This window comes from Canis lupus, chromosome 10, assembly GCF_048164855.1.
Source record: "Canis lupus baileyi chromosome 10, mCanLup2.hap1, whole genome shotgun sequence".
Lineage (NCBI taxonomy): Eukaryota > Metazoa > Chordata > Mammalia > Carnivora > Canidae > Canis > Canis lupus.
Genome location: NC_132847.1, coordinates 65,701,560 through 65,727,751, shown reverse-complemented (window position 1 = coordinate 65,727,751; position 26,192 = coordinate 65,701,560). Strand labels below are relative to the sequence as shown.

Below are 26,192 nucleotides of genomic sequence, written 5' to 3'. Positions count from 1 at the left end.
CTGTTTGGAAACACGAGGAGTGAGTTCCTTTGCTCAGTCATTCTCCGATCCCATGTTTCTGGCTTCAGGATGCTCGGGCACCCTGTATTCATCCAGAAAGCAGTAGCATCCACCTGTGGGCCTACCTTGTCCAGAACTGATTCTAAATGTGCGTAACGTAGCCAGGTATCCACCCAGCAGGGAGCTGGGACTGGGCACATCCAGGGGGTGGTAGGTGAGCCCATTGCCCTGGATCATTCCCTGGGGCCTCCCACTTCCCTCACCAGAACCATGTTTATTGTTTAAAAAGCTCCTGTGGGGCCAGTGCTAGTCTTGCACTCTGGGACCTGTGGTAAGCACTGAAGTGCTTTTTCTCGATCTTTCCCTCAGCCTCATGAAGTGGGAACTATAACTATGACCATTTTATAATGAGAAACTGAGTTGCTACGTATTAAATCAACTCTTGAGGTTGTGCAATTGGGCAGGGGCAGAGCAGGGTCTCACGTCCAGGTGTGTTTGACCTTAAAATGGGGACTTTTATTTTCTGTTCTCCCGCCGTTTCCTAGTACAGGGATTGATCATATCCTCTCTTGCTAAAAACAATCCGTGGCTCCGTATTGTGTACAGCGAGGGCTATCTAAGCAGAGATATGAGAACACTGCGACGCTGAGCGTAACATTTTGTATTTGGGTGTGAGTGTATTTTTTGGGGAGAGGATTCAGAGCTCGGCCAGATGCTCAAAGGGTCCCGGACTTCAAAGTCTAACATACACATGCCTTCGAGAGGCGGTTAAGACTCATCGTTGTCAGACCTCCACGTTTGTCACTGGGGTTATTCCCCACCACTTCCTCCCTGTGCAGTTCTGTCGTTGTGAACTTTTGACAATTTCCTGGAAGGTTCCCCGCACTCTCACACCTGGCCGGCACTTATGTGGTTTCCTCTGCTGGTGCTGCCTGCTGTCTTCTTCCTCACCGGGGGAACTCCAGCTCATCTTTGAAGGTCTCGCTCAGATGCCACTTATGCCAAGCTGTCCTCATCCCTCTCAGGCAACGTCGTTTGCTCCTCCTGCTCTTTGCTGGTGTGGGCTTTACTCCCACGATGCATGTAGGACTCATGGCATCCCCTGGGAGCTGCAGAGCAGTTGTTGACCCCTGAAGAGTCCAGAGTCTTCTTCATTCTTCTCTCTTGCCTGATAGAGGGGCTGACCTAGGATGAACATGCAACAACCATCTATTGAGCAGAATTTTATTTTATTTTATTAAAAAAATTTTTTAATGGAGTTCAATTTGCCAACATATAGCATAACACCCAGGGCTCATCCCGCCAAGTGCCCCCCTCAGTGCCCATCACCCAGTCACCCCAACCCCCCGCCCACCTCCCCTTCCATTACCCTTTGTTCGTTTCCCAGAGTTAGGAGTCTCTCATGTTTTGTCACCCTCACTGATATTTTCACTCCTTTCCCTTTATTCTCTTTCACTATTTTTTATATTCCCCAAATGAATGAGACCATATAATGTTTGTCCTTCTCCGATTGACTTATTTCACTCAGCATAATACCCTCCAGTTCCATCCACGTTGAAGCAAATAGTGGGTAATTGTCGTCTCTAATGGCTGAGAAATATTCCATCGTATACATAAACCACATCTTCTTGATCCATTCATCTTTCGATGGACACCGAGGCTCCTCTCACAGTTTGGCTATTGTGGCCATTGCTGCCAGAAACATCAGGGTGCAGGTGTCCCGGCGTTTCACTGCATCTGTGTCTTTGGGGTAAATCCCCAGCAGTGCAATTGCTGGGTTGTTGGGCAGATCTATTTTTAACTTTGAGGAACCTCCACACAGTTTTCCAGAGTGGCTGCACCAGTTCACATTCCCACCAACATTGCAGGAGGGTTCCCCTTTCTCCACATCCTCTCCAATATGTGTTGTTTCCTGCCTTGTTAAGTTTCCCCATTCTCACTGGTGTGAGGTGGCATCTCATTGTGGTTTTGATTTGTATTTCCCTGATGGCAAGTGATGCAGAGCATTTTCCCATGTGCTTGTTGGCCATGTCTATGTCTTCTTGAGCAGAATTTTAAAAACACTGAGTCATTTAGCTTTCTCTGAGCGCAATAATATAGGGAACACGTTTTCAGACTCTAGCCTTGGAAGACAGTATGAAGTACTCCTTTGTAGGCTACATGTGCTCTTCTAGTTCTTCCTTTCTGGAAATATGTGATTTGGGGAATGAAATTTGTGCAACAGTAGACCCTGGACAGAACAGAAAGAAAGCTAGACCAGCCTGGGATCAGCCTCTGTGCAGTGACTGCTGGAGACACACTGGTCAGATGTGATAGTGAGATATTGGACTTGCTCCACTTATCTCTCTGTCTCCTACCATCTGTCTGTCCAACCATCCATCCATCCATCCATCCAACCACTGCATGAAACATCTTCCCTAGTAAGATTTTCTTTCCCTTTTCTCCCTTCCATTCTCATCCCTTCTCTTTCCTTTTCATATTCTGGAACCAGACTATTTAGGTTTGAATCTTCATTTCATTTGCTAGCTCTAAGCCTCGATTTCTTCATAGATAAAATAGGGCATAACTGTGCACTAGAGGATGTTGTAAGGAGTTAATTAAATGAGTTAATACACATGAAACTCTTAAGACAGTGTTCGGTCAACCTCAGTGATTCTTGTTTTTACTTTTCTTTTGTGGCCTGTCTCCTCTCTCCCTCTTTGGGTCTCATTTACTCTCCTTTTCTCAATCTCAGCCTTTTTGTCTTCTCCTCTCCCTCCGAGTCCTGGTTCTAGGAGCTCATAGACCTCTGCCTCTCCTTTCCTGAGCCACTGTATGGGAGGATGGTGCCAGGAGGGCAGAAGGGTCTCAAGCACCTGCTCTGGGCCCATGAGGCCTCTAGGCTGCCCCAGGAGACCCACATCCTCCAGGCCTGCAGGAGCTGCCTGGGTCTTGGTTGTCATCACCAGCCTGGCCCTGTGATTCTTTTCCTCAGAGCCCTCCTGGGCATCCCTGTTGTGAACTCAGACACAGGACTCCTGCAGCAGGCAGTAGTGGGGAGTTGGCTGGAGACCCTTCCTCCTCTTCCCTTCCTCATTGGCCATTCTTTTCCTTCCGCATATGGTGAGGAAGACCGGAAACCTTTCACTCATTCTTTGCCTTAGAAGGTTCTGTATAGCAAGGGGAAGAGTAAGCCTTGCTTGGGCCCTCTCTCATCACACCTGAGCCGTGAGCAAGGCTTATATCAACTTCTGGCCTATGAAAGCAGAAAGCCCCCTTCCTTTAACTGCTGCTCACTGGTGGCCTCAGCCCCAGAGGCTCTCCTCTCTTCCCACCTCTTACTCTCCCGTCGGGGCCCTCCTGTTAGCTGCTGCGTGTCTACTTCCATTAGGTATGAAAGCTCCCACTTTCATTTATTATGTTATTCTTCTAAGAAAATGCATGAGCCAAACCTAAACATATATCTACATATTCAGAGGGGATTTTATTCCTTGAGAGCTGAAAACTGATACGAAATCTCTATTTTTTTTTAACCTTGCTTTTGGATAATGCAACTTTAGCGTGAAGAGTCTGTTTAAATGTTTTATTCTTCTCTTTCCTAAGTAAATACACAGTCTGGCTTCAGTCCATCAAGTATCCAAATGAGGCAAAAATCTGCCACAATGAGCTTGCCTAAGGATTTCCAGTTGAGTGAAATCTCTGAGATCTGAGCTGCTTATTGTTGGTGTTAACTGGTTGATGTTCCTGTTTTCCAGGAAGGCTGGATGGGGGACAGAGATTCCCTGTGTCCTTTCCCCCCACCCCGGCTGATTTCTAATTTTGCCCTCGGGGCAGCTCCCAGGGATGCTGGGCATCCCTGCAACCCTGTCTTGCAGTCTTCCAGCACAGAGGGAGGTGCTTCCAGAGAGAGATTTGACTTCCTTGAAGGAAGCTCTGCTTCACAACCCCCACTCTTCCCAGGTGGGGACCTGGCTGGTAAATAGAGTTAGGGTCCTGCTTGCAGAATTTTGGTAGACATGCAAGGTATTGGTGAGCAGGGGGGCCCTTTCCTAGTTTGCAGGGCAGGCTGCAGGCTATCTTGCAGGTTTCTAGAACACAGAGGGCACTGAACAACCTCCCAGGCTAATAGGCGTTTATTTCTTTCCTCCTTCACTCAGCAAGTAGTGAGTGAGTTCCAGGTACCATGCTGAGCCCAGAGGAAACCAGAGTGAAGGGCACATTGGCCCATTCTCAAGGGGGCTCAGACTCAGGAGAAATAGAAATGTAAATAAGCAGCTGAGTGCAGAGTCTTAGGGCAGTGTAGGCAAGGGGACTATAAAAAGGCAGGGTAGGGATCACCTAGTCTCATTTATTGTTTTTGTCATTTTTTTTCATCCAGCATTTTTGGTCATTTTTTCCACCCAACTCTGATGCCTACTGAATTTGCATTCTGGGTTAGCCTGCTCAGGTTTATGACTTGCGTATCTGTCAGGAATAAGTGTTTTTAACTTCCTCATGGGATTCTCAACAAAAGTAGGCCACCAACTCCCAATTGTTCCCCAGGGGAGAACTTAAATTCTGCAAATCTAAAAACCACGTCGATCTTATTCAGTACTATACACACAGCATCTAGTTGCAAGGTTATTAAAGAATAGATACTCAATAAATATTTGTTGAATGAATAATAAAAAGGCAGATGAAGAGAAGATGGTCTATGGAATGGGCACGCAAGCTTTAACAAGAAGAGCCTGTTGAGATACAGATTCCCATCCCCAAAGACTGTTCAGTAGGTCTAGGGCGGAGCTGGGAATGGGCATCTCTCATGGGCTCCCAGGGGTGTCTGCTGTTGCTGCTGCTGCTGCTGTCAGGGCCATACTTTGGGGAGCACTGGCCTGGTGGGGGAAGGGGGTCTTCCTCCCTGTTGGAGATTGATGATAAGAAATGGTGTTGGATCCTAGTCTCATAGGACCACCATGGGGTTTGGCCCTCCCCACCTCCTCACCTCAGTACTGTCACATGGGACAGGTCCAAGTGAATAGGGTTCTGTACAGGTGTACAATAACAGCCGTGATGCAGGTGTTTAAGCCAACGAGTGGGAATATGAATGTGTGCCTTGAGCAGTCACCTCATTAAGTGAAATATAGGGCTATTAAAATATCTCTGCTTGTGAAACCCTTTTGTCTATCACACGGATCATAGTCCCTTCTTATGCAATCAGCTTCTTCAAGGAAAAGGACCTGCTCTCGTGCAATTTGGGTTTTTACTTATTCATCATCACTGCCTATTCATGCTGACTAAGTTTTAATTGTCTTCGAAATTGAGCAAAGAGCCCAGTGCAGGTGACTGGGGTGTGCTAGTGTCTCTCGCTGAACTGCTCAAGCAGGCACTGACTCCAGGCAAGGGGTGGCTTTTGACTGCCTCATGCGACAGTTCTGAGTGAAGAGGCCCAACTCGGTCTCCGTGAGACTCTGTGCTCTTTTCCCTCTCCGCACATCTTTGGGGGCTGGCTGGCATGCCTGCCTAGACGTACTGCAGACTTCACCTGTCAGGAGTACATTTGTAGTCCCTCTGGAAAGCTGTCTGTCATCTGATGAAATAAGCAGTGTGGTGATGTGGGAAGAGTTTTAGAGGCTTTCAGGATCCCTTTGGGTGTTGCTTCCCCTATGACCTGGACGGAGTCAGGTTCCTCACCTCTCTGCACTTGAACAACCCCTGGCCTTCTCTTCATGGCCTACAAGAGGCATTATGGAAACTGCAGGCCACACATCTGCCTCCTTTGCTACATTTGGAGTTTCTTGAACATGGGGATCATCTCTTGTTTCTACTTCAGCTGTAGAGTCCAGAACAGGACCTACAGTGTGATAACAGCCCCTTGGTTGCCATTGAACTGGTGGGGAGTCACATAGTCCTATGTTGGCATCCTAGTGGGGCTGCTTGCTGGCTATGTGATCTCTCAATCATTTCCCTGAGCCTCACTCTCCTTTTCTGAAAAATGAGGATGATAATGTGTTGTCTGAGTGTTGGCTTTCCTGTACCAGGCCTGATTGTACATGCTTCATGCATGATGTCTCATTGAGTCTTCATAACTGCTATGTGTGGGTATTAACATTAACTCTATTCTTGGTTAAGAACACTGAGGAATGGGGATCCCTGGGTGGCGCAGTGGTTTAGCGCCTGCCTTTGGCCCAGGGCGTGATCCTGGAGACCCGGGATCGAATCCCACGTCGGGCTTCCGGTGCGTGGAGCCCTGCTTCTCCCTCTGCCTGTGTCTCTGCCTCTCTCTCTCTCTCTGTGTGTGCCTATCATAAATAAATAAAAATTAAAAAAAAAGAACACTGAGGAACATGGGATGCCTGGGTGGTGCAATAGTTGTGCATCTGCCTTCAGCTCAGGGCATGATCCTGGGGTCCTAGGATTGAGTCCTGCATTGGGCTTCTCACATGGAGCCTGCTTCTCCCTCTGCCTGTGTCTCTGCCTCACTATGTGTGTCTCATGAATAAATATAAAATCTTAAAAACAAAACAAAACAAAACACTGAAGAACAGAGAAGCTATGGAGTTTTCTCAGGTTACCTGATAAGTAGGGCAAGAAGTGGGGCAAGAATCAGGATTTGGATTCTGGCTGCCTGATGCCACAGCCTCCAGAATTACATACTGTAGTAGTGGTTCTTAACTTGGGTTGATCCTTCCTCTAGGGACATTTGGCAATGTCTGGAGATGATCTGGATTGTCACAAGGGGTGAGAGGAAATGCTGCTGGTACCTGGCACATAGAGGGCAGGGATGTTGGTAAGCATCCCACGATGCATGAGACGGCCTCCCAGCACACAGGATTATCTGTTCATAGTGTCTTGATGGAGAAACCATGCACTATACCATCCTGCCTTAGTGAAGTCAGGTGGGCTAAGAGCCAGGCCCAGAGCAGGCCCATGACAAATGACACTTCGTTCTTAAAGTTTGCAGGTTGCAGCCCTGGGAAGAGGGATCAAGCGGTTTCCAGTTTCCTTCAGCAGCTTGAGTTTTCTTCCTAATGGTTCCCGGCTGCTTGGCATCTTGGTCTCAGGAGTTCCTGTCTTTGTGAGACGTGCTGACAGTTACCAAGAGTCAGGGCAGAACTTTCCTTGGTAGAAGTCCAACTTCCCTGAGAGCTGGCAAGTTCAGACATTCCACGCAGAGAGCGCGCCTTCCCGAGAAGACTCCTGGCCTCTGACCCCATGGCACACACAGCTCTGGAGGGAGCTGGGTCTTGTGCGGTGTTTCCTCTTTCTGTGGGAGCCCACATTTCTCGCCCGTTGCACAGAAGGCCTTGGGGGTGCTTGCCACCATCAATGAGGTCTTGATGGGAACACACTGTATCGTTCTGGCCCTTGAAAGGGAATGAGCCAGGGATGAAGGTGACAAATGACTTGTCAGCTGGAGCAGTGAAAACACCCGGTGCACTGGCCACTTTTGTTGGTAGGCAATGAGATCGTGGCTTTTTTTTTTTTTTTTTTTTTTTTTAAGATCATGGCTTTACCACTGACCTGCAAGGTGGCCTTGGGCAAGTTCTGGACCTGACTTCTTTCACTGTCAAGGTGATGACCTCATTCCCGCTTTAGGGAAGCTCCAGGGAATAACCCCAGGGTCAAATGGCACCCAGGGATCTTTTTGTGTATAAAAGAGAAATAGAAACAGGAAGGTAGTGGCACAGCAGAAAGGGGCTGCTCTGCGTGCCAGAGGCTGCAGGGGTTTAGCATTTGAGGTTTCGTTTCTCTGTAAACTCACATTCTTTCAGGCTTCAGCAATATTGAGTGGAGTTTCACCAGAATAGTGTTTTCAGCACTAAGGGCTGTTGAACTTTTGTTGAAAGCCTGCCCACAACCTTGCCTGGGTCTCGATACCCCGTGCATTATTTTCTAGCCATGAGTTCAAGGAAGTTTTACTTAAAATGTTGGCCAACACTAGACAGCATAAATCGACTCTGGAGAACCAATGGCAAACAATGAGCTATTATGTCTGTCCTGGCATCAGAGCAGACACAACTGGCTTCTCTGAAGTCTAAAGAAAAAAATAATTTCAGTTTGGATGTTACCTGGGATTTATGAGCTGAGGAGAATTTGTTCCTTCTTAAGGCTGACATCATGCATTTATGCTTATCTCTAAACTCATCAGGTTGTATATATTAAATATGTACGACTTTTTGTATGTCAATCATACCTCAGCAGAGTGGTTCAAAAAAAAAATAACAACAACCTGGCAGACATAGAGCTCCAGATGGAAGAGTCTGTTGTTTTTCTGGGAGTGGATGTGTGAGGGAGTCCATAAGAGGACTTTTCACTGCTTGTGCTTCACACCATATGAGGATACTTGGAGAACTCTGAGGAATTGGCAATTATCACTTCTCCTCAGCACTGACATGGTTCAGAGCTTTAATTTCATAAATGGAATTAACGGCTTGGCCAGGGCGTGCTGCTGCTGCTAGTACTGCAAGGTATAATTGTTGCTTCCATGCTGTACATCTGGAAGCTCCTTTGAGAAAATGCAAGAGGGCAGTAGAGCCAGTGATAAAGTTCTTCCATAGGTCTCCTTTTATGACTCAAGTTGATCAGTTCAGCTGGTCTCAGAAAGCCATATCTGGTGAGATGGAATCAGTCATACCATAGAAATGAAAGGAACAGCTTCTAACTAAAACACCAACTTCAGGCAGAGAGTACCTGGCCACCTGCAGGGCTTCAGTAGATGTAGACCTACCCACTCTCTACTGCTTAGTTGTGGAGGCTGCCCCTCACGTTCTAGTTGTTGGGCTGACAGGCAAAGCACCAAGTTGAAAGGCTGTAGATGTTCAGAAGTGGGATGAAGCCACGGGCCAGGTAATAGAATTCATATCACGTTCCATCAGATGAACCTGACTGTTCATAGGATATTGGAGCCTGAGAATTCTAACATATTTAGGAGGTTCCGAGTTGGATGCCTCAGGGCACTTGTGGGATTTGCAACAAGCCTAGTCAGTGTCTTGAAGTAAGATGATAAAAATAACAGCAATTTTAGCACTCCTTGTGTACCGGAATCATACAAGGTCCTTTATTTCTAATCCTTTTACAGTCTGAGCATTTGATATTATTTGCCTTTTTTCCATGTGAGACAAATGGGACCAAGGATAATGAACTGACTATAGAGATTAATTGTTGGTAAAACTAGAATTAGAACCTAGATCTTGTAGGCCTTTAAGAAACCCCATGTTTCCTGTTTTTACTTTCAGATGAAACCTAAATAGTTAAGGAAAGACTAAGCTGTAACACAGTAACCTGAATACACAGTGGATTAAATAAAAATGTATTATTTATTTATACTGTTACTATACTATATTAATTCCATAAAAATTAATGTATTATACTATTAGTATACTGTGTATGAATATACTTTATTATGTATGTTAACATTTTATATAACATATATATTATTAATATCCTATTAAATAAAATAGAAGCTTATTTCTCCTTCATGTCACAGCTCTATTGTAGATGGATGGCCCAGGATGGCTGGGCAGCATCATGGGGTCATTCAGGGACATTTAACAATTGCTGATATATACTTCTATATAAAATTAAAAGCATAACTTTCTCTGTTTAGAAAAAGTGAAGCGCTTGAAAATTTAATCTGACAAAGCACCCTTGAGCCAGTCACGCCTACCCACTGAGTTGGCACTAATGCCAATTGTGAGAGGAGTCTCTGGGGCAATGGCCTGGGCTGAATGAGTAAGGCATTAAGCATTGCACCTTGCTGACCTTACCTGTGGGAAGGTCTCGGGAAATCCTGACCTTGGCCACACTTGCCAGGAGTTGGTCACTCATCATTCAGCAAAAACTTGGATCACGATCCAGTACTCAGGATCACTCCAACTTAAGCACTCTCTTTGGAATTCCTGTAAAATTCCTTGGTCTGTGGATAGGAGAGCTGGGATGGTGGGATCACTTTAGGAAAATGGTGCTGAGAGTTGTCAGGATGTGCTGCTCGCTTCCTTCCCTCTACTTCAGTGAAGACAAAGGAATTAAACAATTCAGATGTTGGGGCACGTGGGTGGCACAGTGGTTGAACATCTGCCTTCGGCTTAGGGCATGATACCGGGGTCTTAGGATCGAGTTCTGAATTGGGCTCCCCAGAGGCAGCCTGCTTCTCCCTCTGCCTGTGTGTCTCTCATGAATCAATAAATAAAATCTTCAGAAAAATACAACAATTCCAGTGTCATTCTCTAATGCCTGAATTTAGATATGGCCACTCTTTAATAATGGAATGACCCGGAATCTCTTCTGGCATTCTATTCTAGGGACAAACATGCCTGAGGTTGGGGCACCACATTTCCCATTTCCACCTCCCCACCCTTTGTACTTTTTTCTTTAACTATACTGCATAAAAAAAAGACCTTTAGTTCCAAGAAATCTGAATTTCTTTCATGCCATTTTTTCCTTTCATATGCAGTTCCCTGTCACTGTGGTCTCTTAATTCACGCTGCCCCTTCCCTAGGTTCTGATATACCTCCCTGCGATATTTAATCAACTTCTTTGTAAAATCTCATTGCAGCCTCTCTTCCTCTGGGGTGCCTTCCCTCAGTTCCCAGTCCAGTTCAGGGGCTGCTTGCCTAGGATTCTGAGAACCTTTGTACTTCTTTCTCTCTTTGTCATATAATGTGGTTGTCAAAAACCAATCCAACCTTGGCGGTTTTCTTCCTTTTGTTACGTTGTGGGTTATCAGTAATTTTGTTAGTAAAGTACCTGTCTTATAGGACCGCTGTGAGGATTAAATGAGATACTGCATGATTGTGTATAAGTTGCTCAGCGTAGTGTCTCGCATGTTGGAAGTTCTCTGTGAACATTCGGCTGCCTGGCACCTGAAACCCATCCTTACATCACCAGGATTCTCTTAGAGCAAGTCCTGGGAAGACCGTATCCATCTGCATCTACCTTTAAAGGCAAAAGACCAGCTGCTGCTTCCTCTCTCCATTGAGACACAGGGCCTGGGCTGGGTTCATCGGCCACCCCAGCTTCAGAGTTAGTGTTGTACTTGGCAGCAGCAAGCATAGCCTGTTTTCCAGAATACCTGTGGAAACAGGACCAGCCACTGTGTCCTCACTGGATCTTCCCTATGGTGGGATTTTGGCTGTGGTCCCGTTGTGTGGCCTCTCTTAGTTCCTGCTCATTTCCAACATCTGGTTCTCCAAGCTTCCCAGAAATTCTATGAGCAATTCCCCACTCCCTCCACCCCAATAAACCCTCTTTTTGCTTAAATAAGCCAGAGTTGGTGTTTAGTGCTTACAATCAGAAGCTTGATCAGAATTAACTGTTAATTGTTGTCATAGTGGTTACTGCCCTCTCATAGTACTGTGGGATCACTGAGGGACTTACCTGCCTCCTGCCTGGGAACCCAGCCACTGAACAGCCCCCTGCACAGCACTGAGCTCACAATAGACTTGTCAAATGAATGTCTGATGTTTAACGATGGATGGGAAATGAATGAATGAGGAGATAAATATTTGCTCAGTGCTTATGATGATTCTTATAGCACCGAACTTAGAGTTGAGGTGCCCTGAGTAATAGTGACATAGCAGAGCTCAGATAAGGCACTGTCATTTCTGCTATACATTTTAATATTAGAAAGCCTAAATAACCTGCTTTTTCATGATGAAAAAAATTGACAAACAGTTGCTGAGGCCCCCAGATTGACATGTGTCTTATCTCATCCAGGTTGTAGCAGGGCTCCGTAGGAATACCCATAACCAGGTATATGATGTTTTGCCCTTTAGGATGTGTGTGGTTGCACATTCTTTTAATCCTCACAAAAATGTTGATTGATAGGTATTACTATTCTCATTTTACAGATGAGGAAACAGAATCTCAGAAAGGATAAGTAGCTTATAGAGGATGACTCACCCAGGAAATAGCAGACATATGTCTCAAACTGTACTAATTCCAAATATTATGCTCTTGCTGTTTTACTTCTCCACCCAGGGAGTAGTTAACTGTCAGTGAGGGTTACTTATTGAGAGTGCTTTTTAAAATGAGGAAGTTGAATTATTCTTGTTGAAGGCACTAATCACGTTATCTTAGGCGCTCCACTGGCAATATAGCAACGAGATTTGCATATGTCATAGCCCAGGAGCTACGCTTGATGTTTGGAATTTATTCTGATTATTAGAAAACCACAGGATTGTAGCACATATTTTAATTTACAATGAAATTAACCAATCCAGGACTAAATTTTGGTGGTAATAAACTAAGGAGCCTTGACCAAGAATTCATATGGGTTTTACAGGATACCTCCTCAAGGTGTTCTTAAATGGTCTTTCTCTCCCTCTCATATTGGTTTAAAGAGCCTCTAGTTTTATTTCTGACGTTAGCAGTACCTGCCTCCTCTGTGTTCCTTGCAGGAAACATGCAGATTCTGGATTCCAGGAGGCCTGACAAGAATGGACTATTACCGCAGTGGAGCTATGGAATTTGCAGACAGGAGTGTCTTCAGGGCCATTCCCATTTTGTTCCACAGCCTTAGGCTGGTGGACAACCTGAAAGGAGGTGTAAATAGCTCAGGATATTTTAAAGAGGATTGTTGGGTGAAATTGCAGTCTTCCAGAGTACCTAGCCCCTCTGTGTCGATACCTGTATATTGATAACAGGAAGCTTTTATCTTGGGCCTTGGATCATTTGTCTTTGGCGGAAGAACAAGATGGATGGCATTGTACAGACTCCATTTGATGTTTTGTTGAGGATAATATAAATTTTTAAATATGGTAAGGGACAGTTTTGTTTGTTCACTTTAGTCATTGTTCAAATGTCTGCTGAAATGTTTTTCATAGCACCTGTCAGAATGTGAGAATATTGTGTTGATGTATTTGTTCGCCGATTTATAATCTGTCTCCTCCGTCTAGAATACGATCTTTGAAAAAAGCAGAGCCCTTCTCTTTTCTGTTTAACACAGTAACCACAATATCTGGGGGCAATCCCGGGTATCTGGTAGGGACTCCATAAATGTTATCTACATGAATGAGCCAACGAAATAAAGCAAATTATTGGATAGGACTAGGATCTTGATACCCAAACTGAATTTTCTGGTAGAAACATATCGAAAGAAATGCTAAAAACAGAATAAGAAAATTGTGGAAACATGATTAGGTAGCAGAACAAATTCGAGGTCTATTATCATCTTCATCAAATCATGTTTCGTTCTCTGTAAGTTGAGAACAATGGTAGTTACCTGGCAGGTTTTGGGGAGGATCAAAGTTAATTCATGTACATGTGGGTGGCATGTAAGTAGATGTGTGATGAATATTAAAATACAGTTAACAGGAGAGGCAAAGGAAAATGTGAGGATTATCAATCCATAGACCAAACATGACATTTTCATGAGGATTCTGTTTTCAAGCTTCAGGTTGTAGTCTAGTTTATATTTGAAGGCTTCTTCATAATTTAAAAGGCTCCTTCTGCATATTGATTTCACCTATTTCTCGGTCACCACCATCTTGCCTAGTGGCTGAAGTTAGTTCTGTTTTATACATGAGAGTCAGGTAGAGGGACAGATTTAAGCTTGAGGAGCTCGGTGTCCATCGAAAGATGAATGGATCAAGAAGCTGTGGTCTATTGGAGAAGGACAAACATTATATGGTCTCATTCATTTGGGGAATATAAATAATAGTGAAAGGGAATAGAGGGGAAGGGAGAAGAAATGGGTAGGAAATATCAGAAAGGGAGACAGAATATGACGACTCCTAACTCTGGGAAACGAACTAGGGGTGGTGGAAGGGGAGGAGGGTGGGGGGGTGGGGGTGACTGGGTGGCGGGCACTTAGGGGGGCACTTGACGGGATGAGCATTGGGTGTTATTCTGTATGTTGGCAAATTGAACACCAATAAAAAATAAATTTATTATTAAAAAAAGGAGCTGTGGTCTATGTATACAATGGAATATTCCTCAGCCATTAGAAATGACAAATACCTACCATTTGCTTCGACTTGGATGGAACTGGAGGGTATTATGCTGAGTGAAGTAAGTTAATCAGAGAAGGACAAACATTATATGTTCTCATTCATTTGGGGAATATAAAAAATAGTGAAAGGGATTATAGGGGAAAGGAGAGAAAATGAGTGGGAAAAATCAGAGAGGGAGACAGAACATGAGAGACTCCTAACCCTGGGAGACAAACAAGGGGTGGTGGAAAGGGAGGTGGGTGGGAGGTGGGGTGACTGGGTGATGGGCACTGAGGGGGGCACTTAATGGGATGAGCACTGGGTGATATGCTATATGTTGGCAAATTGAACTCCAGTAAAAAAATAATTAAAAAGCAAACAAACAAAAAAACCCCAAACTTTCCTTTCAAGAGCAGACCTGAGCTTCCTGAGTGACCTCTCCTCTGGTCATGGGCACCTCCTTTCGCCTACCTGGCCAGACTTGCCTCTCCAGCCTGCTTTTAATTAATTAATTTTAAATTTTTAAATTTCATTATAGTTGACACATAGTGTTACATCAGTGTGGGGTGTTGCAACATAGTGATTCAACATCTCTATACATTATGCTCTGCTCACCACAAGTATAACTACCATATGTCACCTGCAATGCTATTACGATACCCTTGACTGTGTACTTTATGATTTACCTTTTGTTCCTGACTTCTTTAGCCCATAACTGGAAGCCTGTATCTCTCACTCCCCTTCACCCATTTTTCCCATTCCCCACCACCCACTTCCCTCTGGCAACCATCAGTTTTTCCTCTATTATTTATAGGTCCGCTTCTGCTTTTTATTTATTTGTTTTGTTTTCAAGAGTCCTCATATGAATGAAATCATGGTATTTGTCTTTTTCAGTCTAACTTACTTCACTTAGCATAATTTCTTCTAGATCCATCCATGCTGTCACAAATGGCAAGATCTCATCCTTTTTTGTGACTGCATAATATTCCTCTGTGTGTGTGTGTGTGTGTGTGTGTGTGTGTGTGTGTACACATACATAGACATTTACCATCTCTTCTTCATTCGTCTATTGAAGGACAGGTTGTTTCCATATCTTGGCTATTGTAAGCTATGCTCTCTAGTCCAAGTTTGCATTGCTTCTGTAGAATTCAGACCAGGAGCCCCTTGAAGGCAGGAACTGTTTCTGTTGTGCCGTCTTGCAGCATCCCAGATGCAATCCGATTGCTTATGTGATTACTAGCAACAGGATTATGCAAAGATATTGCACAGCTGGTTTATGTTCAGTTTAAGCAAATACACAGGCATTTCCTCCTCCCCCCACTCCATTCCCTGGCCTCTTTCCCTCACAATCTGAACATCCTCTGTGTCAGCCAGTGGTTTCTGTGGGAAAAGGAAACAGGTAGAAGTGAGCTTAAAGGTAGGATGAGAATGTGCTACGTCTCCCATCTCTTGCCTCTCCCCTGGCTTTTGCATATCCTCTCTGCATCTGTTACAAAACACCAGATTTAACACTTTGCTTGTGACATGTAGAATCATAAAAAACAAAACAAAACAAAACAAAACAAAAAACCAAAACCAACCAATCAAACAAAAAACCGCACTCCAAAACCAAAAAACAGAAAACAAAACAAAACAAAAAAACCCCAAACCAACCCAATACTATCAATTACAGATTGAAAATGCATATAGTAGGGCCTAGAGAAACTCCAGGTTGAAAAGGACCAAAGGATCCAAAGAGTTGGAACTCACACTTTTTTTCAGTTTAACCAGTGTTTAGTGAACCCCGTGATCTATGAAATACTTGTCCTGCTATTCTCTCTCTAGTTCACTGGACTGACAGTCATTCTTATCATTTCTGGATACTTCTGCTGAGTGACAGTTCACCCAGGAAGAGAGTTTGGGATGGTGGTTAAGAGCAGGTTTTAAATACCTGGGCTGTGTGACATCAGATGAAAGGTCAACTACAGCAGAAGTTACAAAGATAGGAAATCTGTTTCTCCAAACCATATAATCTGAGATTATAGATCGCACTGAGAAAAAAAAAAAAAAAAGGAAGAAAAAAGAAAGAAGAAAAAATCTCATATCTTATAGATTATTGCCCCAAATGATTAAAAAGTAAATGCTATGTAGTATACACATATGCTTGAGCTAAATTCATTTGATGACAAGAGAGCATTTAGAAACAAAACCGAGTCAAAAATAGGTTACTGGAAGAAGTAGGAAGATGATGTAGGTATGTTTCAAAATGTGAAGTACTTTGTCAAGAGACTTAATGGTGACTGAGCAAAATTGTAAAATTACCGTGCAATAATCAAAGGAAGGAAGGAATTCACATAATATAAGCAATAATTATAAAAAGTTCTTGATATGAATGTAACACCTGGAGCTGCCACTGCTAATGAGTTGAAAATACCTGCGATCGGCACCTTCTACAAAGAAGTGCTAAGACAGCTCCCACATAATCCACGAGGGAAATTTCTGTTCACAGAGTGTTAGCGCTCAGCGAGGGTCATGGTGATCTGAAGCTGTCAGAAACCTACTTCAACTGGGGCAGCTTTGAGAGAATATTTAATTCAATCCCCTGTTCTACAGATAAATAAACTGAGGTGCAAAGAGCGTGGGTTTTAAAGCCAGAAAGATTTGAGTTCAAACCCTCAATCTCTAAGTTGATGATTCTCTCTCTCACTGTTTCTAGCTAAAGGATGTCAGACAAACTGCGTAATTTCTAGAAACCCCAGTTTCCTCATTTCTACCACCAGCATAAAGCAAAGCCTTTGCCTTTAGTTTTGCTGAGAGTTAAGTTGAAGTCTCTTCTTAAATCCTTCAGAGGGATCTGTGCACACCAGACCCCCAGTAAAGGTTAGATACTCTTACCTCATAGGGCTAACCAGCCCACTAAAAAATAATTTTAGTGTCAGGCTAATTTTTTTTTTTTTGAGCCATAAAATGCTTATGTCCTTTGATCTAGTAACATGTAAAACAGGGACAATGATGCTTTGTCTGAAGAATGAAAAAGCTATAAGCGCTAAGAAATTTGTGGTACTATTATTTGTAATAAGAATTTTTTTTTTGGTAATAAGAATATTTTGAAAATCATTTAGAATGCCTTACAACAGAGAGTGAGTAAATTACTGTCTGTCTATTCTGAGGGATACAAGATGTACCATTGCAATAGCAATGAAGACAATGTTGGATTTAACATGCTGAATCCCAATTTGAATTTACATTAGGATTATAAAACTGTAAATATGTTTATGCATCTGGGCAGGAATTGGTGGGCAAAATAGAAAAAAGAAGAGGAGATTTTGGTGACTGGTGAAATTTTGGGTGTATTTTTTTTCATTTTCATTTCTCTTACCATCACTCCTGGATTATTTATAAAATAAGTAGTCACATAAAATGTTTTTATTTAAAAAAAAGAAAGAAAATTCTTCTCTTCTTTTCAGTAAGGCAGTGACCTCTGACTGAAGTTTCACCCTTCAATACCTGAAGAGCCGCATTATGTTTAATGCTCTGCAGGACATTGTCTAAATTGGTGGAACCTTGGCCATAAGATCACTTGCGTAGAAAATGATTTGAAAGTTGGCAGAGTGGGAAAGATGGAGAGCAGAAACTCTCTGATGTTATGTGTTTTCTTCGCTTCTGACTAAGGAAATAAACAAAGAAGATCAAGGGGAGTTAGCAAAGTCCAGTTTTGCAGAAGTTATGCCAGTGGCCACAAAGGCTTCCTCCTGCCTGGGCAGGTTAGCACAAGGCCAGTGACTAGGGTTGTGACAAGGCTGGAGACTGTGTCCCACCAGAACTGATTGAAAGAACTGGGTCAGTCGACTGTGAAAGGCTTTCTGCCCTCATATTTTTGAAGATAGGTCAAGTGCAAGAGAGAGTAGACTTGTTCTGTTCGGCTCCAGAACAATGAGTAGAAGATATCAAGTGACAGAGTTCAACCCAATATGAGGAAGAAATTTTTTTTTTGACAGTCACAGATGTCCCAAAGCAGGAGGGTTCAACTGGGGGAGGTGGTGAGCTCACCGTTCTGGGAGGTATTCCCACCTTGGAGAGGCTAGAGGCTCTAGTAGGGACATGGCATTGGCTAAGGCTGAAGTAAATAAGGTCGAAGATGGTTTTTGAGGTGACTGCCACCCCTGAGTTTCCTCCACTGTGACTCTTCCTGGAGCGTTATTCCTAGTTGGTGACAGCAAGTCTCAGGGACCCACCCTCACCTCCTTTCTTGTCACCCACCCTGGGGCACTCAAGGGAGTTATTCCCTGTCACCACGTCTCAATATTGCCATGACCAAAATAGGGAAGTTAATGACCTATTATTAACTATCTCAGTTTACTGTAGGGATTAATGAAGATTAGTAAAGAAGAATTGTCAAGAGATTAAATTTCCCTAAGGACAAATAATTTGGCTGCAATTTAGGTGAATCATTTTAGGAGGAATAGCTGCAGATGACAAAATATTCTGACTCAGTATAAATAATTATTTTTACAAACTCATTCATTCATGAAATATCTATTTAGATGATCTAAACACAAGGAATTTTCTCTCACAGATGTGGCATATGTATATAACAGTGTACAATGCACAAAAAGTAATTACGGAAAATTGTTTTTTTCACCCCAAATCTTTCTGCCTTAATCAGAATTATTCTAAATCTCTTATTTTTATCCTCTGGCCCTTATCTCCAACTTACAGTCCATTTAGTGTTTTATTTTAGGTTCTGTTTGCAGAGGGATTCTTTGATATGTTCAGCAATTGGAAAGAAACACTAAGGATGATGATCTTGTTTTACTAAATAAACAGTGACTAATGAATTTTACCACTTTTCCAGATTGTGCTAGTTTATGCACATAACTTATAAGAAAGAGGGCATGAAACAGCAAAATACTTACAAAGACAAAAGGAAGGTAGATTGACTAGTGGCTGCAAGGAGGCAGGTTTCCTTTTATTTTTTCCTTTAAGATTTATTTATTTATTTTAGAGAGAACACGAGTGGGAGGGGCAAAGGAAGAGGGAGAGAGAAAATCTCAAGCAGACCCCATGCTGAGCATAGAAATCACCGTGGGGTTCGATCTCATGATCCGGAGGTCATGACCTGAGCCAAAACCTAGAATTGGATGTTCAACCAACTGTGCCATCCAGGTGCCCCAAGGGGGCAGTTTTTTCTATGTGCACAAGAAGCAATGCAACAGGGAGCTTTACTGAATAACAGGTGCATCTTGAAGACAACTGGGACTAGGACCTCTTATTTTCTTCTAAAAGCAGGGAGGTCTTCATGGGGCTCTGTGCTGAAGGAGAACTGGTCTTCCTACCCTGCAGAGATTTGCATGGACTTAAAGGATGACTAGGAAAGAGCATCATTGAGCTCGAGGAATACACAGTGAGTACAGAGGTGACTGGGAGATTGAGAGCCACCTTCGGGAGTGGCTCACCAGGGTGGGTGGCGCTGGGGGAGGAGTCAGCTTCAGATGCAGGTGACTTAAGGTGTATTACCTATAGAGAATTAAAAAAAAAATGATACAAAGAACTACAAATGGGTTTCCTTTTAATTATTACATGTTGTCATGATTCCCAAATGTTGCCAGTGATAAGATACACCTTGAGAAAAATCTTTTAAGTTGTAGAGCAGTTACTAGGGTAACTGTTAATAATACACATGGAACCTTCGCAGTAGTCCATTTTGTATATCGTATCCTTTAATGAACATTGTCTTGTACATGGAAGTTATTTCAGGAAGCTCTATGTCGTAGAGCTGGTGTACAGTGCACGTGGACTCAGCTACATGTGTTGGTCTCGAGGATCAGTTCATAATGGTTTGGAATTTGTGCTGCTCCTTTCATATGTGCTTTGCATCCCCAATACACGTGGCACGCCTATTCCTGTATTTAAACTGAAGATTCGAAATGAACAGCGATAGCACACTAATTATGAAGATGAAGAGCTAGAATGTTTCATTATTCTGTTAGTCTATGTGACCACTTAGAGGTTTTCCAAAAACAGTGAGACCATGTATGAACTGCAAGGTACAATATTTTGTTTGCTAGGTACAAGTTCTAATCACAAAAAATAAAATAAAAATAAAAAGCAAGTTCTAATCACATGTGAAATACTATGTAGATCTTGAATAATAATGTTTAAAGTAAAAATGTATTCTTCTTTTGAATGAATTGCTTTAAAACTAAAGAACAAAATCGTGATTCTTTTATGATAATTACTGAAAATGATTTTGTTGTCTAGAAATTTTAAAACACTATCTGTTTTAGGTGTTATAATTTCTAGGTCCCCCAATAGTCTTTGGAACTGGGCAGTTTGGGGTCAAGTTCTGTTGAGTTGCTGAATCATTTTAGACCTAAAGTTTCTCATGAATGAAAAAGGCATATCCTTTGTAGAGTTATCATGAGATTAAATGATATAATGCATGTAACCACCTAGGACAATAACAGGAGCATAGCAAATGCTCAATAAATGAGTTTGATGATGATGATGATGATGATGATAGAAAGAGTTATTGCATTTTATGAAATTCATTTGCAGATAGGCTTCGCATATCAAAGAGATCCAAACTGAGAAACAATTATAGGTAGAGACACTGAGACTTTTCTGGATATAGTTTGCTGTTCTTGTTACAGGGAAGTGAGTAGTCACGTTCATTCATTTAAAAAATGTCTTGGGGCACCTGGGTGGCTGAGTTGGTTAAGTGTCCAACTCTTGATTTTGACTTAGGTTATGCTCTCAGCCTTGTGAGATTGAGCCCTGCATCAGGTTCCACACTCAGCATGGAGTGTGCTTGAGAATCTCTCTTTCTTTCTGTCCCTCCTGCTGATGTTATTTCTCGCTGCCTCTCTAAATAAATAAATAAAATCTTTAAAAATAATAAAATAAAGAATCTCTTTTTAATTTAATTTAATTTAAATTTTTTAATAATAAATTTATTTTATATTGGTGTTCAATTTGCCAACATACAGAATAACACCCAGTGCTCATCCCGTCAAGTGGTCAAGTGCCCCCCTCAGTGCCCGTCACCCAATCACCCCCACCCCCCACCCTCCTCCCCTTCCACCACCCCTAGTTTGTTTCCCAGAGTTAGGAGTCTTCATGTTTTGTCTCCCTTTCTGATATTTCCTACCCATTTCTTCTCCCTTCCCTTCTATTCCCTTTCACTATTTATATTCCCCAAATGAATGAGACCATATAATGTTTGTCCTCCGATTGACTTACTTCACTCAGCATAATACCCTCCAGTTCCATCCAAGTCGAAGCAAATGGTAGGTATTTGTTGTTTCTAATGGCTGAGTAATATTCTATTGTATACATAAACCACATATTCTTTATCCATGCATCTTTCGATGGACATCGAGGCTCCTTCCACAGTTTGGCTATTGTGGACATTGCTGCTAGAAACATTGCTGCTAGAAACATGCAGGTGTCCCGGCATTTCACTGCATCTGCATCTTTGGGGTAAATCCCCAGCAGTGCAATTGCTGGGTCATAGGGCAGATCTATTTTTAACTCTTTGAGGAACCTCCACACAGTTTTCCAGAGTGGCTGCACCAGTTCACATTCCCACCAACAGTGTAAGAGGGTTCCCCTTTCTCCACATCCTCTCCAACATTTGTGGTTTCCTGCCTTGTTAAGTTTCCCCATTCTCACTGGTGTGAGGTGGCATCTCATTGTGGTTTTGATTTGTATTTCCCTGATGGCAAGTGAGGCAGAGCATTTTCTCATGTGCGTGTTGGCCATGTCTATGTCTTCCTCTGTGAGATTTCTGTTCATGTCTTTTGCCCATTTCATGATTGGATTGTTTGTTTCTTTGCTGTTGAGTTTAATAAGTTCTTTATAGATCTTGGAAACTAGCCCTTTATCTGATACGTCATTTGCAAATATCTTCTCCCATTTTGTAGGTTGTCTTTTAGTTTTGTTGACTGTATCCTTTGCTGTGCAAAAGCTTCTTATCTTGATGAAGTCCCAATAGTTCATTTTTGCTTTTGTTTCTTTTGCCTTCGTGGATGTATCTTGCAAGAAGTTACTGTGGCCAAGTTCAAAAAGGGTGTTGCCTGTGTTCTCCTCTAGGATTTTGATGGAATCTTGTCTCACATTTAGATCTTTCATCCATTTTGAGTTATCTTTGTGTCTGGTGCAAGAGAGTGGTCTAGTTTCATTCTTCTGCATGTGGATGTCTAATTTTCCCAGCACCATTTATTGAAGAAACTGTTTTTCTTCCAGTAGATAGTCTTTCCTCCTTTATCAAATATTAGTTGACCATAAAGTTGAGGGTCCACTTCTGGATTCTCTATGAACAGATATCATGATGACACTAAACTCATATCTTTCAGTAGTAACTCTGAACGTGAATGGGCTTAATGACCCCATCAAAAGGCGCAGGGTGTCAGGCTGGATAAAAAAGCAGGACCCATCTATTTGCTGTCTACAAGAGACTCATTTTAGACAGAAGGACACCTACAGCCTGAAAATAAAAGGTTGGAGAACCATTTACCATTCAAATGGTCCTCAAAAGAAAGCAAGGGTAGCCATCCTTATATCAGATAAACTAAAATTTACCCCAAAGAATCTCTTTTAAGGGGAGGTTACAGGCCTCATTTTAGGTGATGTATTTAGCAGTAAAGAATAGAGACAAGGTCTTTGTTCTCATGGAGCCTATTAGCAAAGATCTGGTGGAATTAAAAGCCCCTTATAGGTACTACTACATGAACTGGGTAGACCCAAGCCCCATTTCTGTTTAAATATTGTGGTGCCCAGAGTAAGTGGGGAGTACATGGGATCTCAATCTCAGATCAGCAGTGTGGTTTATTTGGAAGAACATGCACTGTACAGTCAGACTGGGTTGAATTTCAGCTTCTCCACATGAGTTGTGTGACTACGAGCAGATCATTTCACATGTCTGTGATTCAGATTCTCCATCTCTAGAATGGTGGTAACAATCCCTCCTCACAGCAGTTTTGTGAGAAATAAATATAAAAACAAAGAAAAGGATATAGTAGTATCCTTGGCAAAAAGAGGTACTCAACAGATGTTAACCTTTTTCCTTGTCCTCTTAGCAAATGGTGTCTGAATAGAACCTAGCACTGTTGGGTTTATGGTTCTTTACACAGACGTACATATATGTATGTACATATGGACATAGCACATTTGGGAAAACTAGAGCTGGAAGGACATTCATTGATTGATGGCATATTACTCAAGGTTGACATTGGCTGTTTGTTCTAGCAATGAGGGTATACTTGGAGGCATGCCTACGGATAGCATGTAGTCCCCTTCTATTTAATAGACCAACCACTACTCCTTCCAAGCTATAGACGTGTATGTTTACCAACCTGATGTCTACACTAGGTACCTGTTTGCTTCTGACAAAACACACATGTCATATCTTGGACTAAATCCGTCACATGAGGAGTCAGTCAGCTTTAAACACTGTTGGCAACATTATATTCTTTACCACCTTGTGGAGAAAACTAGAACAAAAAAACTAGAACAAAACTTTAACTTTCATGGAATGTTTCTTAAGCTTTCACTCCATGGAGAAAGAATTGCTTATAAGAGAAGATCTATGTCCCCAGTAGACCAATGCTCATATAGAATCTAAACTTTAATACTATCATAGAAGTCAGTAGGGATAGGAGGCTCCTGAAGGAGCAGATGCTCTCTTATGGGGGAAGTGATATATCCTGCTGCTCCATTTTTATAAACTTGTATGGCGATAATGTGACATCGTACCTGGGTGACAGGACATATGCTTTCTACCTCCCTTGACAGAATAACAATATCCTGATTTCATCAGGGTTTTTATTGTTTCAAAGTGAGGATGCTTCAACAGGATAAATTGATGCTGTCATCTAATGGCCTGCTAGGAGAAGATCACTGAATATCAACTAGTCCCAAAACCTCTGACACTTAACCGGCTTAGAGTTAAGAATTCTAGACAATTGTTATTGTATTGTTTACCTACTTACAGTTTGCAACTAGTTTATCTTGGGGAGTGATGAACAAGGAAATGACCTTTCTTAGTACCTGATATTATACAGAAGCCCAACTGATTCTTTTATGGTCACAGCTGGCATTTAGAAACAACAACTTAAAAATTTCTTCTGGATAAAATGAGCATAATCATGTATATGTTGTAGAACGTTGGGGTTATGATCCTTTATTGTCCGTGCACTGGAAAGAACACGTGAATGCAAAAAACTTGAACCTGTAATATGTGTCCACCTGTATTTTCCTTTGGCAAATAGTGCATTGGCCTTTAATCCACGGATTAAGCAGATGTGAATTCCCTTTTGCAGATTTACATGGTTTCCCTCATCCACTCTTCCGTTCTTCCTGGAGGTAATATTATTCTCCTTGAGTTTTAGGTAGATGTGTGGCTGCCCAAGAAAATTCCATTCCCAGTCTTCCTTGCGCCTATGTTTTTCCACGTCACTAAATTTTGGGCAGTGAGATGCAAACAGAATTGATATGTGTAGCTTTCAGATCACATTTTTATAAGGAAGTTGTTTGCCTTTTGCTCTCTTCTTTCCTTGGGCTTTAAAATGGTGACAGCCAGAGCAACTGCCTTGGGCTCAGAGGGAGCTGCATGTTGAAGATGGTAGGGGCAGGCTCCCAGACGGGGTCCCTACATGACCCTGTGGAGTGGAGCTGCCCACCCACCCTGAATGATCCTCCTATACCTAGACTGTTACTCACAAAGAAATAAACTTTACTTTTATCTAAGTCACTATATACTGGGGCCTCTTTGTTACAGCTTCTGAACCTACACTGTAACTTATATATACTCCCACAGGTCACCTGACTGATAAATCATATGGAACTCTTCATAGTTCCACAGTGTTGACCATGTTCCGGATGCTTGCCACTTTCAATTCCCTATTACTTAATGTTTATTAGAAGTTTTCCCATGGGAAGTAAAATTCACAGAGCCCAGCGTATGAAGGGTGTGCAGTTAAATGATTCCTCCAGAATCTCCAGATGTCCTTTTTGGATTAAGACAGACCATCGGAGAATTGCACACCTGGCCTGTCTTGATTTGGTTTCTTGGAGAATTGTTCCATGGATCAGAGCCTTGGCCTTGTGCCATCAGCCCACACTGAGGAATGCTAGCAAACAACCCTGTGAGCCCCACTGCTGTATGTCCAGGAGGATGTGTTTGAGGATGTGGTTTGCTACCCTTTGTGAGGACTCAAGGGAGAAGTTTCTTTCAGTCCTTGTACCAGAAATAGTTGTGCTTCTCCTGAGCAACTGGCTTGTTTTGTTTTTGTGGACGCTCTAAATTGTGTAACTGTCTGTGTCTTTCAAAGCCACCTCAAATCCTTTGGGAATAAGACAGGGTATAAAATAAAGCTAGTCAGAGTCAAGACCAGCCTCCCTATTTAACTCATTATATTGCTTTTGGTAAAGTCACTTTATTTGGCTTTACTTTCTTTGCTTGTAAGGTAGAGATAATGGGTTCTTCTTGTGCATAAAGTATAAACTAATGTTTATAAAACACTTAGAAGGGCGGGGGGTGGGAGTGAATGGGTGACGGGCACTGGGGGTTATTCTGTATGTTAGTAAAATTGAACACCAATAAAAAATAAATTAAAAAAAAAAGCACTTAGAGTTCCCTCAACATAAGTAATTATGGAAACTAACAGTAATATTTAATTGTTTTATAAATCTCTGCTACTTTTTTTAAAGGTTTTATTTTTTTAAGTAATATCTATACCCAGTGTGAGGCTCAAACCCACAATCCTGAGATCAGGAGTCACATGTTCCACTGACTGAACCAGACAAATGCCCCAAAACTCTGCTATTTTGTAATTCTCTGTCCTTCTATGTGCTTTCTGAACTTTGCTTGTTCCTGTATTCAACAAATTTGAGGACATACTAGTGCACCAAACACCCTAAAAGGATACAATTTAATAAGCGTGGATCCTTGCTCTCAAGTAGCATGAGAAGTTGAGGATGTGAATTCACCAAATTCAAGATTTAAATAAGAAACAAACAAATAGATGGATAAAGAAATCCCCTTACTTATGAAATTCTGAGATTGCAATGAAGAAAAGGAGTAGGGAACAGTGGGAGAGAATGATGATAATTCTAGAGGTGGAGTGGAAGGTGCCCATCCTATATGATGGCTGAGCGGAGTTGTTGAAGAATGAATAAGAGTTAGTTAGTGAAAGGGAAGGAAGGGTGAACTAGACAGCAAACTGCATAGACGGATGTACAGAATGTGGAATTGCACTGTATGGATGCTGTTGTATTGAAGCATTAAGTGAAAGAGAGATGAGGGGAAGTGAAGCTGGAGCA

At 42.3% G+C, this 26,192-nt stretch overlaps 1 protein-coding gene across 1 annotated transcript in view; it reads left to right on the top strand.

Annotated features, from left to right (window-relative positions):
- Positions 1 to 26,192, top strand: part of LOC140641059 (uncharacterized) — a 166,696-nt gene that overhangs the window by 119,485 nt on the left and 21,019 nt on the right. The gene's annotated exons all lie outside the window — the stretch shown is intronic.